Here is a 19,108-nt window from a genome sequence, read left to right as displayed (position 1 = left end):
TCAAGAAGTGAGTACGCCCACTTTTCCATGACTTTAAGTCACTTTCTTCTTGGATGACACTAGGTATGGCTAAGGGTCTATGGGCTTGGTGAGGTTGTTGTTGCGTAGGAAACATGGTGTCTGTAATTTGGATCTGCCTAGGTGCTGGTTCTAGATCCCTTTGGGTATCTTCTACCAAACTCCTTAATTGCTTGACTTGCTCAATCTCCTCTGTAGGGTTTCGATAAGTTCCTATCTTCTTCTTGGATCCTGGCCATTGTGGCTCATGAAGATCTTCCTTGTTGGTTTCTATCTTAGTGGAAATTTTGGTCTCCATGGTTTCACCTAAATTAGAATCCTCTTTAGCGTCGTTCATATATACGGGGTCGTCACCAGTCCCTATGTTGGTCTTTGAACTGGGGTTTGACTTCGCTGCTTTTTGCGATTTCTTCCTTCGTGTTTTCTTCTTTTTCTGAGATTGGGCAATTGATGCCGTGTCTCTTTCCTCAAGAATATAATTTTGTTTTTGCAGCATCGATCGTGTGAGTACGTTTACTGGTACCACATGTGTACTTTGTGATGGCTCCTTGGTAACTTCAATCAAGTTTAATGGCGTGATCTTCGGTGCATTTGGATTATTTGGACATTGGGCAATCAAATGATCTATGCCACATCGATTACACATGAGTATTGGCATTGTAGACGTGCTCGCTTGATTGGTTTGCATTAGTGTGGCGTTCTTTTGTAGCCTAATAGGACACTCCGCTACACGATGTGGGCCTCCACACTCATAGCATTGAAGAGGTGGTGTCTTAGCAGTGTAATTGATATTTTGGTCTCTTGCCACAAGAGTAGTTACTTGATATATAGGTTTGACTTGTCCCCAATAGTCCTCCATGTAGTATTGTGGACTTTCTTCAAGCACATCCATCCCATAGGCAATATTAAGGTCCATATCTTCCTCACAACCTTCCAAACAAGCAATAGATGACTCACAACACACTTGTTTCACAGAAGTGATTCTCAAATGTGGTGGTTGCGGTCCTAGCACTGGAGGTGGTAAGGGTGTTGTTTGAACAAAATTTTGGGCCCTAGGGGCCATGTGTTGTGCTGTTTGTTCAAGAGGTGGGGCCGGTATCAATGCAGGCACTCGAGGTGTGTCTGTCCATGCTAAGGTTGGTCTATTAGCCATCGCGCGCTTAAATACTATGCAATCCTTAGCTTGATGGCCATACCTCCCACAGGCATTGCAGTTCCCATTGAATTTTACTCTAAAAGTAGGGCATTCACTGGTACTATGCGGTCCATAGCATAGTGAGCACCATTGTTACTCCCTTCTTGGATACATATGATTGTTTTGTGGAGCATGATTGTCTCTAAGACTCTCTTGAATAGCCTTGGTGAGATCTGCTAAAGTCATCTCAGATATCTTTGGCTCCTTAGCAATAGGCTTTATGGTCATTGGCTGATGCCTTGATGCTTGCGAGCTAATATATTTAGGCTCAACAGACAATCTTTCTCCTTGAATCATTAAATTATCCTCCAATTGGATCGCATTGGTGGTGACTGCTTCCCAAGTGGTGATACCTCTAATGACTAGGCCATTGTAGATATCCTCATGTCGTAATCCCTGAATGAATCTATCGAGCAATTGATAATTATTGAAGCGCTCATTTGGATTACAACGAGAATTCAAATGCTTCAGGCGACTAATAAAGTCTCTCACCGACTCTCCTTCCTCTCGTTGGGCTTTCTGGAGCTGAGAGGCTACACCCCAAAGCACTCCCTCTTGTATATATTCTTTCAAGAAGAGTCTCCTAAGAGTAGGGTAAATCGTTTTTCTTCCACCCTTAAGGTTTTATACCAATCCTCTGCCTTCCCACTTAAGGTTAGGCTTAAAGCATTACTCTTATGCAGGTCATTGTGTTCTCCTAGAGAATCGCATATTTGTTCAAAAACTTCGATATGATTTCTCACATCTCCGTCTCCACTAAATTTTTGTGTGAGCTTGGCTATTTGTACTACCTTACTTCTAGGATCTCTATCAGGCATGCTACACATATTCTCAGCAATAGATCGACCGATAGCTTGAGCAAATGCTGCCAAGTCACCTAAGTGAGCAGGAACCATGGGTGGAGGTACTCCAAAGACTACATGTGGAGTAGGTATTGGCATTGGGCTTGGCACATAGGAAGCCCTTGGGTTCCACGTTGGGTACGATGTTGTGCCATGTGGTGGCCCAAAGTTCATATGTGTGGCCCTAGGCATAACAGACATCGGATGTGACATGCTAATGCTAGCTGGTATGGTCCCATGGAAATAAGAACTTGGGTGTTGTGGTTGTGAAGCATAGGTAGTTGAAACAATGGGAGGGATAGGAACTACATGAGTGCGATGACCCATAGGTGCATACGATTGGTACACACTTGTAGGTAGTGTTTTGCAGGCATTGAGCTACCATGTAGTGGTGCTTTACTAACAAATGAGGTCCATGGCGTGTTTCTTGGCATGCACATCATTGGAGTAGGCATGGTAGCCGTGGTGTCATCAAGAGAAAGATGAGCTACACTTGGAAAGGTAAAGCTGTCACTTGTGGGCTCAGATTGCACTGAGACCCTTGGTGAAACAACATATGGAGGATCCATCGGACTTACAGAGGGAGTCTCCATTTGCAATAAAGTCAGTTGTTTAGCCTTCCCTGTATCCAAGAATCTCATGAGACCCATTGAAGGCATGTGGATCCCCTTGTTCTGTCTCTCTAACTCAATTCGCCCTATGGATGACCTCACAAACTCTTTGTTGTTGATCCTCCACACTAATAGCACCCATTGTGGATTGTAGGACATCTAACCAACCCACATGATAGGTGTGACCTGTGTATAGATCGGTCAGAGTTTCCGTTTGTAGTTCGTACTCTTAGTTCTCATTTAAGAACGCTCCATCTAGAATTGAGGTGCTAGGGGTGTCCTTTGAGCTAGATGCAATGTTGCTTTCTAAGGGTTGGTCCTTAGCAGTTGCTAAGTCAGAAGCACTCGATTGCTCTCCTAGCAAAGATATTGACATAGGGGCTTTTGCTTTTAACTCTCTTCGTTGCTCCTCCTTGCGCAAGCTCTCGACTTCCTTTTCCCTAGCCGCAATGATATATCGCTCAACCTCTTGACACTTCGGCAAGGCTTCTACCATCGGGTAATATGACATCGGAGGGAAATAATTCTGAAGAGTCAGGGGGTGCAGCGAATGAAGTATTCACATCACATTATCTAAGGACATAGGGTCTACATTGGTCATGAATGGAGAATTTACTTCCCCACCCCCCTCATTTACATCATTAGCTCCATGTTCGGAGCGAGTGGCTATACTAAAGGTTTCCTTCAAGCGGCTAAGCACGCTCGGCCCGGACCGCGGGCCCATGGCATGCATGTCTTGGCTTGAGCTATTGGGATTAGGCATTGGGAAACCCTCCATGACGTCGTAGTCAGAGGAAGAGTCACTAGCCGCTATGTTCGGGTCTTGGTTTGTACTACCTTGGGTCCCCGTCGAGGGCCCGGAACCTAAGGTAGGTGGATAATGAGAACTTGCGTAACTCAAAATTCTCTCTAGTTGCTCCGTCTCTAGCACACAACCAGAGCGCAGATGTATGTGCCTTTGACACCCTACAAGCGTCGACGAATAACCTCGAAGGTTAATCGCTTACTTTTTTAGGCGTTCGTTTTTACTCGTTTTTTAATGTTTGGTTTTTTTGATTAAAGTGTGTGATAGCTCAAAATGAGCGGATCACTAAGAGGGTCGCAGTGTGCTTTATAGCACAACGTTCAGTCACTTGAAGCTCCATTGGTCCTCAAAAAAGTCAATTTTTAGCTACGTGTGAAGCTAAAATACGTAATTTCAAAGGGCGACTGAGGCCTGAGCCTGAGCGTGAGCTTGGGCTTGGGTATGGGCTTAGGTCTGGGAGATATTCCCGATCCCGGTCCTACCTTTAAAATTTTTAATTTTTTTTAAATTTTTTTATAAATTTTTTTGGGATAAGGTCGCCGCGGCCTGCACGCGAGCATACACACACTCTACCTACCTACGTACAACTAATACACCTACTGTTACACACTAACACACTTCATTAGCTCTCACAGATCTACTTCCTAGTTACTGTACTTTGCATTACTCAGAACTAACAACCTTAATACTAAGACCTTATCACAGAGAAAACACAGTAACCTTTCAAAACTTCATTAACAAAGAAATACACAGTAGCAACACAAAATCCTTATTCTCAATACACACACCATCCTTCCCTACCCTTCCTACAATTGAAATTGCACCACAAAAGAAGCACAAAGTGCCATTCAAGCTTAGCGTATGGCATTCCCTGGCAAAAACACCAAAAATGTGCGCGTATGTCACACGTGTCAATGCAAGGAACTTGCTGATACACTGTGTGCGAGCCACAAATGGCTCCAAGCACACAACAAGCCTAAACTAGTAAGCTCAAAGATGGAGATTTTGTGTCACTCATCGCTCTACGCTTGCTGTCGTGGAGGATTCCTCGCCGCGAAGAAGAGGGAGACGCCGCTACGCCGCGCTCAACCGCCTCGCCGCCGTCGTGCCGCCGCAATGCTCGATCGCACACTCTCTCTCTCTCTCTCTCACGCATACACACACACACACACAAGGAGATGAAGAAGAAGAAGATGGAGATGGAGCAAGAGCACTCTTCAATTGCACAAATGAGAGAATGAGTGAATTTTAGGTTTAGTTGACTTTTATATGAGCTCGCCCCATTCACACTTGGGCACCTATGCTTAGCCAACTAATCCCTTGAATGTTCCAGTTAGAGTGTGTCTCTCATTGGCGATCACTCTTATCCTTTTTCTATTGGACCGACAAGCCCGGTACCTGACTCTACCTAAATAAATAATACAACGTCCGTCGTAGGTGATAGGAATGTGCGTGAGGGTTAACAGTCCTGCTATTTCGTAGGCGATGATGTGGCTTAGGGAGACTTGTAACCTTGTTCGTGTTATACCTCTTCCCTTGCAGTTTCCTCAGCTTGTCTCTGGTCTCTTTCCTCTTCAAGGGCTTCTTTCAACTTGAGGGTTCTGATTTTTAAAACATTTTTCCTAAAGATTCTGTGGGATCTTCAACCTCTTTTCTTGTGTGATGCTTTGTCCTTGGGCCCTTAAGTCCACAAGGAACCCATTTTTCCGGGTCCTTTCCTTGTGCTTGTCGGCTGCGCTGGTAGGCCTGTTTTTCTCTTTCAAAGCGGGCTTGCTTTTGTTGGCCTATCTTTGCAGAGAGGGCAATGAGAGCCTCAGAAGAAAGACACAACTTGCAAAACAAGATCAAGAGGTGGGAAGAGCAGATGAGTGGTAGAGGGAGAGGTTCCAAAACCACTGCTGCCTCTACCAGATCATCATTGAAAACAAAAGGTATGTCTGTACCATTGTCAAGCGTGCCTACAGGAGGATGCCTGGTACAATTGGCAGAGGAGGATAGCAGGGCACTTGCAGAAATGAAGAATATTGCAGAGGGCAGATTGCAAGACTATAAGTCAAGACTTGAGGATGCAAAGAAGCAGGTAGAGGATCAAGTTAGAGAATTGCATAGGGCTGAGGGTGCTCAAAGCTCAAACACTTTGGCCATAAAGTTGCAAATGGAGATTGATTGCGTGCAAGACCCTGTAGCTCGACAACGCCTGGTTGATTTGATTGGACAATTCTCGAGTAGTACTAGAGAGAACGTTGCTGAATTAGAAGCCAATGTGGCTAAAGCAAAGGTGCATACCCTCCTACATGTGCTTCACATTGTTTTGGAGTATGTGGTTCACTTCCATGTGGTTATGTGGTTAGAGTGTTATGGATTGTATGGTTCTGTACCGTATGAGCATATTCTATTTCTGCTATGTGCTATATAGCACAAAATATGTGCTATATGGCCACAACATAGCCATCATCTTCATGGAGTGGGTGGTTATATGCTATGTGCTATGTGCTATATGGTCACAACATAGCCATCATCTTCATGGAGTGGGTGGTTATATGCTATGTGTGGTTATGTGCTATGTGCTTTATAGTTCAATCTAGGTGCAGCATGTTCACAATAGTACCCTCATCTATTTGGAATGTGTGTGATTCTATGCTATGTGATTTGTGTGGTTATGTGCTATGTGATACATAGCACAATGGACATGTGTAATATGTGCTATATAGCATACCTGTATGCTATATGCTCACAGTATAGCCCTGAAGTGTGTGTTAAATATTGATATGTGCTACATAGCACAATCTTTTTATGTGCTATGTGCTAAATAGCACATTTTGTGTGTTATATGTTCACAATATAGCCCTGGAGTGTGTGGAATAGTGATTGTGCTATATAGCATAATCTCTATTTTTGCTATGTGTTACATAGCACATCTCTAATTGTGATATGTGCTACAAAGCACAATATTTGTGCTATATGCTATGTGCTATGTCTCATATAGCCCACTGCATATCATATACCCAACAAGCTTGTGCTATATAGAATATAGAGAAAATGTTTGGGCTATATCTGGTATTTAAAAAGTCTCTCTGCTATGATCTACAGTGCATACTCTATGTAGCACTTATAGCACATTATACTTGGACTGTGCTATGTGCTATATAGCACAATGCATATCATATACCACATCAAGCTTGTGTTTATAGCATATAGAGTAAGTGCTTGTCTTATATGTGGTATTGCAAATAAGAGATAAGATTCACGCTGCATATTCTTTTCAGCAATCTGCTTTTGTTAGGTTATTGAGACTAAAATTAGATGTGTTGTCTTCTTTGTTTCACAGGCACTACTTGCAGAAGTAGAGACCAACATAGCACAGGAATCAGAGCACTTTAAATTTTTTGTTACCATGGAGAGGACTTCACATAACGTGGGAGCCAGTTTGATGAAGCCTTTTCCTCCTGTGGATTTTAAGCAGAGCATTAGCGAGGTGGCACTTAATGGGTTCTACCATTGTGTAGGATGTGGATTCCCGTTTCGATGCCAGAAGCTTGGATGTATTCTCCCTGCCTTGCACCCATGTGTACCATATGCTATGCTTCGCGCATGTATGTAGGGACTATGGCTATTGTGTTGCACTAGATTGCAACATGTCTGTTCCCCCTAGAGCTAAGCATATGATTGGTCTGAAGGTGAAGAGTGAGATGAAAGAATCAAGTGCAGGTATTCACTGTGTCAATTATTTACTACTACTATTGCAGGCCCACTTTCCATTGGTAGTTTAAACTCTTGCATTTAATGAAATCATTTGCAGGTACAGACATCGCAGCAGAGATCTGTATACAAGAATCATTGAGGACAAAAACAGAGAGAGTCTCTACGCAGGCCACTGGTAGGTACCAAAATCAGTATTTATGTGTGTATTTTGGGATACTCCAAGTGAGACTTTGTAAATAGCTTGCTTTGTAGAACAATCATTGCATGCTTGCTCCAACAAGACGATGCATTCCACAAGGAAGAATGGCCTGATTACCCCAGGGATGCAGCCAAGCCTTGAAGCGAAGTCTACCGGCGGGATGCAGCCAGCCCTTGAAGCGGAGTCTGCCGTAGGGGATGCAATACGTGGAGTAGTTGAAGACATCTTGATGGCAAAGTCTTCTGCAGTCAAATCACCTAGGCAACAACTAACTCCAAGAAGGCTGTTGCGTTCTCTGTTGAGTGCCAAAGCATCACCAAGTGTGGACACTAGAGATGATGCATCAGATGAGGCAGTTGCAGATGCGATGAAAGCAACACCCCCTCCAGCGGGGAAGAAGCCAACATCAAAGCGCAAGAAATCGACTCCCAAGAACTTAGGTGGAAGTCCCACAATGGATATACCTCTTGATTCATTTAGGAAGAGAAAGAAACCAAATGCAAAGCAATGAGTGTGTTTTTTTTGTAACTTCATGCAATTAGAAGATGTCTTTAGAAGGCATGTGCAATCCATTGCACCCCTATTGTATCCATGCTCATTGATGAATCAAGTGTTGGAATTTGTTAGTGACATGTCTCTTAATTATTTGCATCGAGTAGTTGCAAACTATTTGATTTATTTTCTGTACATGTTTAGTAATATGTTTCTACTTTCTCTTGTCGTAGATAATCAAGAAGCTGAAAAAAGAGGAACTTGCATGAGACGCACTCGCTCTTCAAGGTTTCTAGATGAGGGGTCCGTAGGTTCACTGGCTCAGTCTTATCCTGTGAAGAATCCAAGAAGGGGTGCTACAGCTTCCAGGGGGGTTACAGACAAAAAAAAAGTGTCTTTTGATATAGTTGAGGGGTCTCTAGGTTCACTTGCCTGATTACCCCAGGGATGCAGCCAGGCCTTGAAGAAGAGTCTACCCGTGGGATGCAGCCAGCCCTTGAAGGGGAGTCTTCCGTAGGGGATGCAGTCCGTGGAGTAGTTGAAGACATCTTGATGGCAAAGTCTTCTGCAGTCAAATCACCTAGGCAACAACTAACTCCAAGAAGGCTGTTGCGTTCTCCGTTGAGTGCCAAAGCATCACCAAGTGTGGACACTAGAGATGATGCATCAGATGAGGCAGTTGCAGATGCGGTGAAAGAAACACCCCCTCCAGCGGGGAAGAAGCCAACACCAAAGCGCAAGAAATCGACTCCCAAGAACTTAGGTGGAAGTCCCACAATGGATATACCTCTTGATTCATTTAGGAAGAGAAAGAAACCAAATGAAAAGCAATGAGTGTTTTTTTTTTGTAACTTCATGCAATTAGAAGATGTCTTTAGAAGGCATGTGCAATCCATTGCACCCCTATTGTATCCATGCTCATTGATGAATCAAGTGTTGGAATTTGTTAGTGACATGTCTCTTAATTCTTTGCATCGAGTAGTTGCAAACTATTTGATTTATTTTCTGTACATGTTAAGTAATATGTTTCTACTTTCTCTTGTCGTAGATAATCAAGAAGCTGAAAAAAGAGGAACTTGCATGAGACGCACTCGCTCTTCAGGGTTTCTAGATGAGGGGTCTATAGGTTCACTGGCTCAGTCTTATCCTGTGAAGAATCCAAGAAGGGGTGCTACAGCTTCTAGGGGGGTTACATGCAAAAAAAAAGTGTCTTTTGATACAGTTGAGGGGTCTGTAGGTCCTCATTGAGAGAGAAGCTGGAACATGTGAGGCAGTGGGTGCAAGTGATGTCATAGCTCAAGCCCAAGTGGTCTGTCCAAGTGATGTAGCTGATGACATTGTTGATGCAGAGGAGGCAAAGGGTACAAATTCCGCTGTTGAAGATATGGGAGGCTTGGGTGAGGAGAACCTCACTAAGAGAGTACCTGGAATAGGCTCAGTAATGGGTAATGGTGATGTCGTGGCTTCTGCTGACACAGCTGAGGCATACGACAGAGCAGTTCAATCGGAAGAGGCAATGGGAGAAGTTCTCGTGGCTGCTATGGACATGAAAGAGGCAAATACACATAATACAACTGAGGCATGTATAGAGCAAAACAATGAGGCAGGGAAAGGCGAAGAGGTTCCCACTGAGACAGAGCAACTCAATCGGGAGAGGCAATGGGAGAAAATTTCATGGCTGCTGTGGACACGAAAGAGGCAGTTGCACATGATACAACTAAGTCTTGTACAGATCCCACTGTTGGGAATACCAAAGGTAAAAGTCCAAAGGTCCCTATGGGTCGAGCGGCTACTACAGATACAGATGAGGTAGGTACAAAGAATGCTGATAAAGAGGCAAAAAATGGACATGAATTTGAGAGGTGAGAGAGGCTGTGTCTTGTGGTAATGCCAGTACAGATTGTTGCACTGCCTCCTGCGTCTTTTGAGGACAAGAAGAGAAGGGACAATTTATGCATCATACTGGATGTGAATGGGCTTCTCATAAGGAGGTATAAGGTCTCGTTCTACAAAGGAATAGCGAGAAGTAGTATTCCTGATTGGGCAAGATCAAGGTATCAGGTAGTCACTGCGCCAACTGCTATAGGAAAGATGCAATTTGAATATGTGGTCAGGCCCAATGCATCAATCTTTTTGCATGCACTGCTGCAAAGAGCACAAGTTGCACTATGGAGCTGCATGACCCAGGACAATCTAGCACTTGCTTTGAGTGCATGCTTTCCTAGGCTGAACAAACAGCATTTCCTCGATATTATCGGTCAAGAGGGGTGTAGAGAGGCGAGCTTCAATCTAAATGAAGTTCCTGGGATCCCTCCATGTAGAGATAACGCAAAGCCCATATTTTTCAAGTGTTTGAAATACTTTTGGAAGCACCATCCTAAGTTCAACTCTGATAATACACTGGTGGTGGATGACACACTCTACAAGTGTCTGCTCAACCCTCCCAAAACTTGTGTCTGTCCTACTTCATTTGAACCAGCAGATATTTGTCGTCCCCAATTTACCTAGTTAGCACATTGTTCCCTTGGTTAGTCAAGTGGACAGTCTCACCCAGCCCTAATGCTTATGCAAAGATGAACAAGTTTGAAAATCCTTCGGACAGTGTGTCTGCTTGTGTTATCAGCCACTATAGAAGTCAACGAGAAGTATGTAAGGAAGGTTGATTGTGGTTATGGAATCATGTATACAGCATTTTGTGCATTGAATGTACTTGCGATTACTATACAAAAAACTGACCTGTTCAAAGTTCTCTAAACTTAATGATTGAATGATGTAATTTTATTTTGGTGATATGATGTAATTTTATTTTGCAGATATGATGTTGTCATACTCTGATAGAGTCTTGCTACATGGCACACATAATAGCATAGACAGGACCATCGGGCTATTATTACACATAGTTATGCTATATAGCACTCATACTGCAAGAAATACTATGACATAATAGCATAGATAGGGAGATTGGCCTCTTATTACACACACTTACTCTATATGGCACACATAGTGCTCTCAATATGTAATATAGCTCTTTCACATACCACACATCATATCATAGACAAGAACATTGTGCTATGTGATACACACACTTTTACTGTATAGCACACATGTTGCTATCTTACTACAATAGAGTCCTTTTATAGCATAGACAGGGACATTGGGCTATTATTACACACTTGTACAATATAGCACACATAATAGCCTAGGTAGAGACAATGGACTATCTTGACACATTACTTGGCTACATATCACATATAGTAGCATGTACACAACTCCATAACACCCAGTGGGTAGCTATTCATAAGAGTGAGATGATTGTAAGAATGAGACATGTTTACCTGAGATTCATCAAGAAAGTGAATGGGATGCTCTTGATAATGTTTTCTTCCCAATCGTTTCCAACAAATATCTTGGCTAAATTTTTTCAAGGTGCAACATGTTCACAATAGTAACCTCATTATCTGAAATGTGTGTGATTCTATGCTATGTGCTCTGTGTGGTTGTGTGCTATGTGATACATAGCACAATGGACATGTGTAAGGAGGTACTGAATGGTGAAGGCTATATAGAACATAATATAAGCCTGTTAAATAGGTATCATGCTGCTTCATAGGGCATGGCATTGTAAATGGTTTCATGTAGTTTCGGAGATACATATTATGTCTTTGAGGTAGCATCTACCAAAGGCATGTCAAACTTGATTGCCCGAACAAGGTGAGAGTATAGGTTAGTAACTCCCCTATCATCAAGTAGAGTGTAGTGATTTGGGTCCCCCTCTTGCTGTTGATAATAACACCCTGTGACAACATAAGTGTTTTTATCACATTTTCTTTTCCACTTATCTCTTAAGATGCAATATGTCATCCATTTTCTCTTTGTACATCTCAAAAGAAAGAACTCTACACCTTCTGCATTGCCAGCGTCTGCATTGACTGCAAAGTTATCACCTTCAATGAGATACTCACTCATCATATCCTGGGATCCCTCAAACATTGCAGCTTCATCTTCTGGTACCTCAGTCTCTTCTGATACCTCAGAGGGTGGTTTCAATGCCTTATGTGTCCACTTGCTTGCATATGATTTGCTGGAACAAGTTCTCCAATGGCCCTTCATGCAAGCATCACAAAAACAAGAAAGCCGCCTGGTCCTTAATTGAGTAGGATCATGATGACAAAAGCCTGAAATGCAATGGAGTGATCGAGATCCTGGTACTCTCTCACAACCCCATAGATTAGACCTGTCCACTTCTGTCTCTTTTACTAGCCAAAATTTCATGTTTATAGTAGGACCTGCTTTAGTGGATTGTGCATAAGAGCTACATGCAGCATTGGACATTGTTCTCGTAAAAAATGCAACCACGTCTAAAGCTTGCCTAAGAACAACTCCATTACTCTTGAGTTGTTCATGTGTAAGGGATCTCTTTATCACAGCGCCAGCGCCAGCGCCATCATGCTCCCCCTTGCCATGGCCAGAGCCAAAAAAATTCCATGTCATCTCGTGGACAAAGGCTGAGCTTTTCCACACCACAGTTTTTGCATTGGCCCATCAAGCAGGTGTGTTTATGGAACATATCCCCCTCAGCCTTTGTACATACGCATGATTCCCACACTTCGTGATCCCTGAAAACGAGTGCTCAACGGCAAGACATTCTGCATTCACCCCATCTGATTTGCAAACATTGCATTCACATGTACATGACCTCCCATGAAAACCAAAAGCAGATGAGCGCATAACATTAAATGCATCTTTGAGATACATCAGTTTGATATGATAAACACAACAACAAGTATTTCGATCTTTCAACTTTCGCACGAACCAAGACTTCAGCTTCTCAAAGGACCTTTGCCCAATTGTCACATGTGGGTGGCTATCTTTAAACTTCAAGAAATACTCTGTCTGCTTGAAAAAAAAATGCATTAGAATTACATTTTGCTATATATCACACATAATAGCATAGCTACAGATGCATTGGTATAAATACACATAGCTATGCTACATAGCACAGATAATAGCATAGATAGATAACTCAGCTTTCATTACATGCTCAATTTTGTTATATAACACATAATAGCATAGATAGGGATTTTCAGCTATTATTACACACAAATCACACACGTCTTCTATATAGCACACATAGTGCTCTCATATTATAACACAATTCTTCTACATAACACACAAAAGAGAATAAACAGGGATATTGTGCTATTATTACACATATCACACTCTGCATAGCACACATAATAGCATAGACATGGATATCGTGCTACTATTACACTAACATCTTCTATGTAGCACACATAGTGCTCTCATAATATTATAAAATCTGATAGCACACATAATACCATAGATAGGTATATTGTGCTATTGCTATATAGCAGACATGATGTTGTCATACTCTGATAGAGTCCTGCTACATGGCACACATAATAGCATAGACAGGACCATCGCGCTATTATTACACATAGCTATGCTATATAGCACTCATACTGTAAGAAATACTATGACATAATAGCATAGATAGGGACATTGGCCTCTTATTACACACACTAACGCTATATGGTACACATAGTGCTCTCAATATGTAATATAGCTCTTTCACATACCACACATCATATCATAGACAAGAACATTGTGCTATTCTTACACACACTTTTACTGTATAGCACACATGTTGCTATCTTACTACAATAGAGTCCTTTTACATGGCACACTTATAGCATAGACAGGGACATTGGGCTACACTTGTGCAATATAGCACACATAATAGCATAGGTAGAGACAATGGACTATCTTGACACATTACTTGGCTACATATCACATATAGTAGGATGTACACAACTCCATAACACGCAATGGGTAGCTATTCATAAGAGTGAGATGTTTCACTTGAGAGTTATTCATTGTAAGAATGAGACATGTTTACCTGAGATTCATCAAGTAAGTGTATGGGATGCTCTTGATAATGTTTTCTGCCCAATCGTTTTTGACAAATATCTTTCTTGTTTGGAGACACCCTACTGTGCTCTATCCAAAATGTAATAATTGTCTGCTTCAATTCCTTCGATAAGGACCTAGCATTTCCAGACTTCCTTTTGCATAAGTCGAACCTCAGCGTACTTGACATAGGATCACTGTCAAGTCTACCCAAAGCTGAATATAAATTCCTTGGATGAACATTTAATAGCTTTGCCACTTTATGTAGAGTAACACCTCTACCTTGGCTCCCATTATCATGCACTAATCCATTCACCAGCATGTTGAATGTGCTTCATTTTAAAAACATTTCGTCAGCTGATTTTGGAATCTTTAATTCCTGTAAGGAGACCTTGAGTACAGAAATAAGGCCATTTGCAGGAAGATACAAATCTTCACAGAATGGCAAGATTCTATCATCATTGAAAACACCTTGAAGAATTCCATTCTTATCTTCTTTTCCATAACTATGCAACTGTCTCACAATGTGCTGAACAATATTCTGAATACTATGTTGCTTCTTGTCTTCCTTTGTGTGTACATCGACGTCCTCCCTATGACAATCTTCCCTATGACAATCTTTCGCTCCAATGTTGACGCTTGGCTGTACTTGCTTTCTTGCACGACATCGCTTTCTGTACTCACGTTTAGCCTGTGCTTCATACTTCCTCACTGCAATAATTTCATCCTCATTTAGACAAGCCTTTCTCTTGGAGTGCACCTGCATATGAATGGTGTCTATTCCATGTGCCTCATCATAAAATCCGTCGTCCACCATCCTGGAATAGTCTGCAGTAGTTTGAAATGAATGAAGTCGTACAAAACTTCCTGATTGTAATAGTGAACTGAAATCCAGTTGTGCTGCATTGTTGAGTTCAAGAAGCTCCATTGCTGCTTGTGAGGAGGTATGAGCTGGAACCAAAGCAAGAGGAAGGGAGTCTCCATCATCCATATTCTGAACAGGAGAGTAGGAGAGAGAGAGAGATGGAGATGGGCATTGGAGGCCATCTGAGAGAGAGAGAGAGAGAAAGGGAGAGAGAGGGAGAGGTCCACGCGTGCTAACCGCTCCATGTCTTTCAATCTGATTAGTGGAGTCGTGAAGTCAGTTATCTTACCTATATTATTTTAAAAATTATTGACTTAAAAGCCCAGCTATGGTGCCATCCATAGCATCATACTTGGTGTTTATGGACACCAAGTATTTAGACACCATTCTATGCTTTCACCCTTGACTTGTTGCCTTCATGTACGTGGAATAACTTATTGCATTCACTCTAGCACCTGTGTTGACCAAAGCATTGGTGCTATGATTGCTGAGTTGTACTTTGATGCGCAGGTCTATTCCGTCTAGCCAGTCATCATCTATTGAAATTGAATCTTTAGATAATTCCCATTGTCGGTCATCTATTTCCAGAGTGTTGATGGGAATCGGTATCTGTTGATTCTTGAGAGAAGCTTTTCGTTTGAGTACCCAAAGCCGAGCTTCCTCTTGGGCTTCATCAATAACCTGCTGTCGTTTAATCTTTCTTTGCTTGGCTGCATGCATTCTTTCTAGAAATTCATTGGTTAGCGGTAAATTGTAATTCTTTAAACGACATCCACTAATCCAATTAGCCATTGGTTCATCATCTAGGGTGGACACTTTTACTGCTCCACTTGGAGGTACATCTTCAATAATAAACGGTCTTTTTCCCTTTTTCTTAAACTTGGGAATGAGTTGCTTAAGGGGATAGACTAAAACTAAGTCCCCTTTCTTGAAGATTTTTGTGATTAAGTGAGAATCAAAAAACTATTTTTGTTTCTGCTTTTGTGCATAGATGTGAGCTACAGCAGTTAGCCTTTGCTCATCTAGATTTTTCAAATCTTCAAGTCTTTCTGACAATTCATGTCCAGTCCACTCAAGATTCTGTGCTACCGTTAATGTCAGCAATAGAAATTCTATTGGTAGTATGACATTAAGACCATAAACAAGGTTAAAGGGTGTAGCATTTAAAGCTATTTTGAATGAAACTCGATATCCCCATAGAGCTACATGGAGATTCATTTCCCAGTCTGTCGTTCCTGAACTGACTACTTTAGTCAGCACCGAGTTTATAATTTAATTTGTATGCTCAGTTTTTCCGTTTGCTTGTGGATGATAGGGAGCTGATTTGTTATGGATGGCCATAAACTCATTAAGCAAATACTCGATTACCTCATTGAGAAAATGAGTTCCCCGATCACTGACAATTTCTATTGGTAGTCCATATCTCGTGAATACATACTCATATAAGAATGCAGCAGTGGTTCATGCATCATCCTTTTGAGTTTCTTTCGCCTCGGTCCACTTGGTCAAATAGTCCGTAGCTACAATGATATATTGAGCTTGGGTTCTATAAGCAGGTGGCTGTATTGTCCCAAAAAAATCTATACCCCATTTTGCGAAATCTCTAGCTCCCATCATTGGTCTTAAGGGCATGCTATCTACGCGTGTTGGCATTTTTGCCGTTGACAAGCATCACACCTTCGAGCAGATTCTTTAGCATCTACAAAAAGTGATGGTCACCATATGCCTGCCACATCAAGATTTCTCTTGTAGTGGTCTCACTAGAAAAGTAATCTCCAGCTAATCCAGCATGTGCTTGTTCTATAATTGGAATATACTCGTCTTCATTTGCACAAAGATGCAAATGTTGATCCTTACCTCTCCAATAAAATTGGTTCCTAATAAGAGCATAGTCTCTTACTTCAGTTTCAATTGCTCTTTGATGGCTTTTACTCATATCCTCAGGAAATATTTGGCTTGATAAGCAAGTAAAAAGATAGTTACTCCACTGAGGGACAAGTGACATTTGAAACAATGTTACATGATGCATGGGTGTTTTTTTTTGACATTGAGGAAAATCCTTCACAAAAGATCGAACATCACTCCTCATAGTCGGCCAAAATACTCCAAGTCTCAAGATTGGTTGCATAGTTTGGTCTTCCTCAAAGTGAAGTCCTACTATGGTAACATGTGCTTGACTTAGGTACTGTTCTTTTTCTTCAGGATTAATGCATAAGAGAAATATTCCGTCTCGATTTCTTTTGTATAGCCTGCCAGCTAGTAATTGATACATAGCGGATTAATCGATTAATCTAATCGTGATAGGAAGTGGTATTTGTGAGTCCACTTGAGCGATTCTCATCAATGACACAATAATGTCTTTCAACCATCGAGGTATCATTTCCACAGAGAACAAATAGGCATCTGGTAGGTCGTCGTCTACTCCTTTAGGTGATTCTCCTGAAACAATCCTTGAAAAATGATTTGCTCGTTGATGTGTAGTGCCCTTTTTTACAACCACAGTGAAATCAAATTCCAGAAGAATGATGAACCATCTCACTATTCTTCCCGTATTGCATGGCTTGTTGACCAAATACAACAAAGCTTGGTGGTCTACAAAGAACACAAACTTGTTGGCTAATAGGTAATGTCTATACTTTTTAACGGCATAGATCATTCCTAATCCTTCCCTTTAGATGGTGATGTAATTCTTTTCCTCCATGTTCAACTGTCGGCTAGCATAAGAAATAGGAAAGTCAATTTTCCCGTCTCCTGGTTGAGATGGTATACAACCGATAGCAAAATTGGAAGCATCTACATGGACGTGGAATATCTTATTCCAATTTGGTGCTTTCAATATTGGTGCTAAGGTGAGAGCTTGCTTAAGCTTCATGAAGGATTCTTCACATGCCTCGGTCCACTCAAAGTGTGTAATCAAGCTATACATGGGTTTTGCAATTATAGCGTACATGTAGATGAACCGTCTTTAATATCCACAATGCCCCATCAAGGCTTGTACCCCCTTGACTCTTGTTGGTCTAAGAAAATCAGCAATGACATGAATTTTTTTAATATCAGTAGCTATGCCATTTTTAGACACTATATGTCCAAGAATTTTTCCTTGTCTACCCATGAATGTGCATTTTTCAAGATTTAAGCAAATCCTACAAAGTCTACATTTTTGAATATATTTTTGAGGTGTTCAAAATGATCATCCCGGATTGATGAATGTACGCATAGATCATCCATATATACTTCTAAGAATTTCCTAAGATATTCTTTAAAAGCATGGTTCATCAACCATTGAAATGTGGCTGGAGCATTAGTTAACCCAAACGGCATAAACGAATAGACAAAAATACCCCATTCTATAGCAAAAGAAGTTTTATGCTAATCTTTTTGGTCAATCAAAAGTTGATTGTATCCCGAAAATCCATCTAAGAAGCTGTAAGATTCTTTTCTTGCAACTCGTTCTAAAACATGCTCAGTTATCAGAAGAGGAAAGTTGTCTCTACTGGTAGCTGCATTCACTTTTTGAGATTAACATACACTCTTACTTTTCCATTCTTCTTGGGTACTACCACAATTGGAGACACCCAACCTGTGTGTTCAATTTTGTAAATAAATTTGGCTTCCTTTAGTCTTTCTATCTCTTCTTTTATCTTCATGGCAAATGTTTCATTATATGTGTATGGTCTTTGTCTACTTGGTTTCGCATCATGTCTCATGGGTATGGTATGTTGAGAGATTTTTGGATCAACACCCTTGAGATCCTTGTAAGACCAAGCGAAGATATCTCGGTATTCTTTTAGTAAGATTAGCAAAAGCTCTTCTTCTTCTTTTGTTAGGTTATTCACAATGTAAGCAGGTCTAGGCTCTTCTCCTGGTTCAGCCAGGTCTATCTTTTTAGCATTTTCAGGCCCTTCGTAGGACTCACCCTATTTACGTAGTTCCCTAACAGATTGTTTGACTATGATTTTTTGATCTTGGAGAGTATAATTTTTGTAATTGGATGGAACACTCATTACATCCTTACCATCCTCTTCCGTGGTTTCCATTTCACACGTATATATCTCTATTAGAGATTTTTTCAGCTCTTGATATTTCTTTTTTCGCTCGACTTGAGTCATGAGTGGTTTCTTATCCTGTGACTTTGCTTGAGTATCCTTCCTTGATTTTCTTGATGTTTTTGACATTTTTGAATTTTTGTTTGAAGGATATCTGCCCTTGATTTTGTCCTTGACACAATCATTTGCATCTATCTGCATTAGGAATTGTGTTCTACTAGAGACTGATGGCATAGGTCGCGTTTTCACGTTTTTGGTGTCTCTTTTTCGTCTATACCATTTTTGCCTTCTTGATTTCTAGTTTGAAAAGTCAAAAAACTTTTCCTCCCTTCCTTTTAACAGTAGCTTAGCTCTCATATGTTCTTTTTCTGACCTTGAACCTTCTAAGGTAGCTGAGTGTTC

This window comes from Adiantum capillus-veneris, chromosome 12 (assembly GCF_014529385.1).
Source record: "Adiantum capillus-veneris isolate H3 chromosome 12, ASM1452938v2, whole genome shotgun sequence".
Classification (NCBI taxonomy): Eukaryota; Viridiplantae; Streptophyta; class Polypodiopsida; order Polypodiales; family Pteridaceae; genus Adiantum; species Adiantum capillus-veneris.
This window is presented reverse-complemented; position numbering follows the sequence as displayed.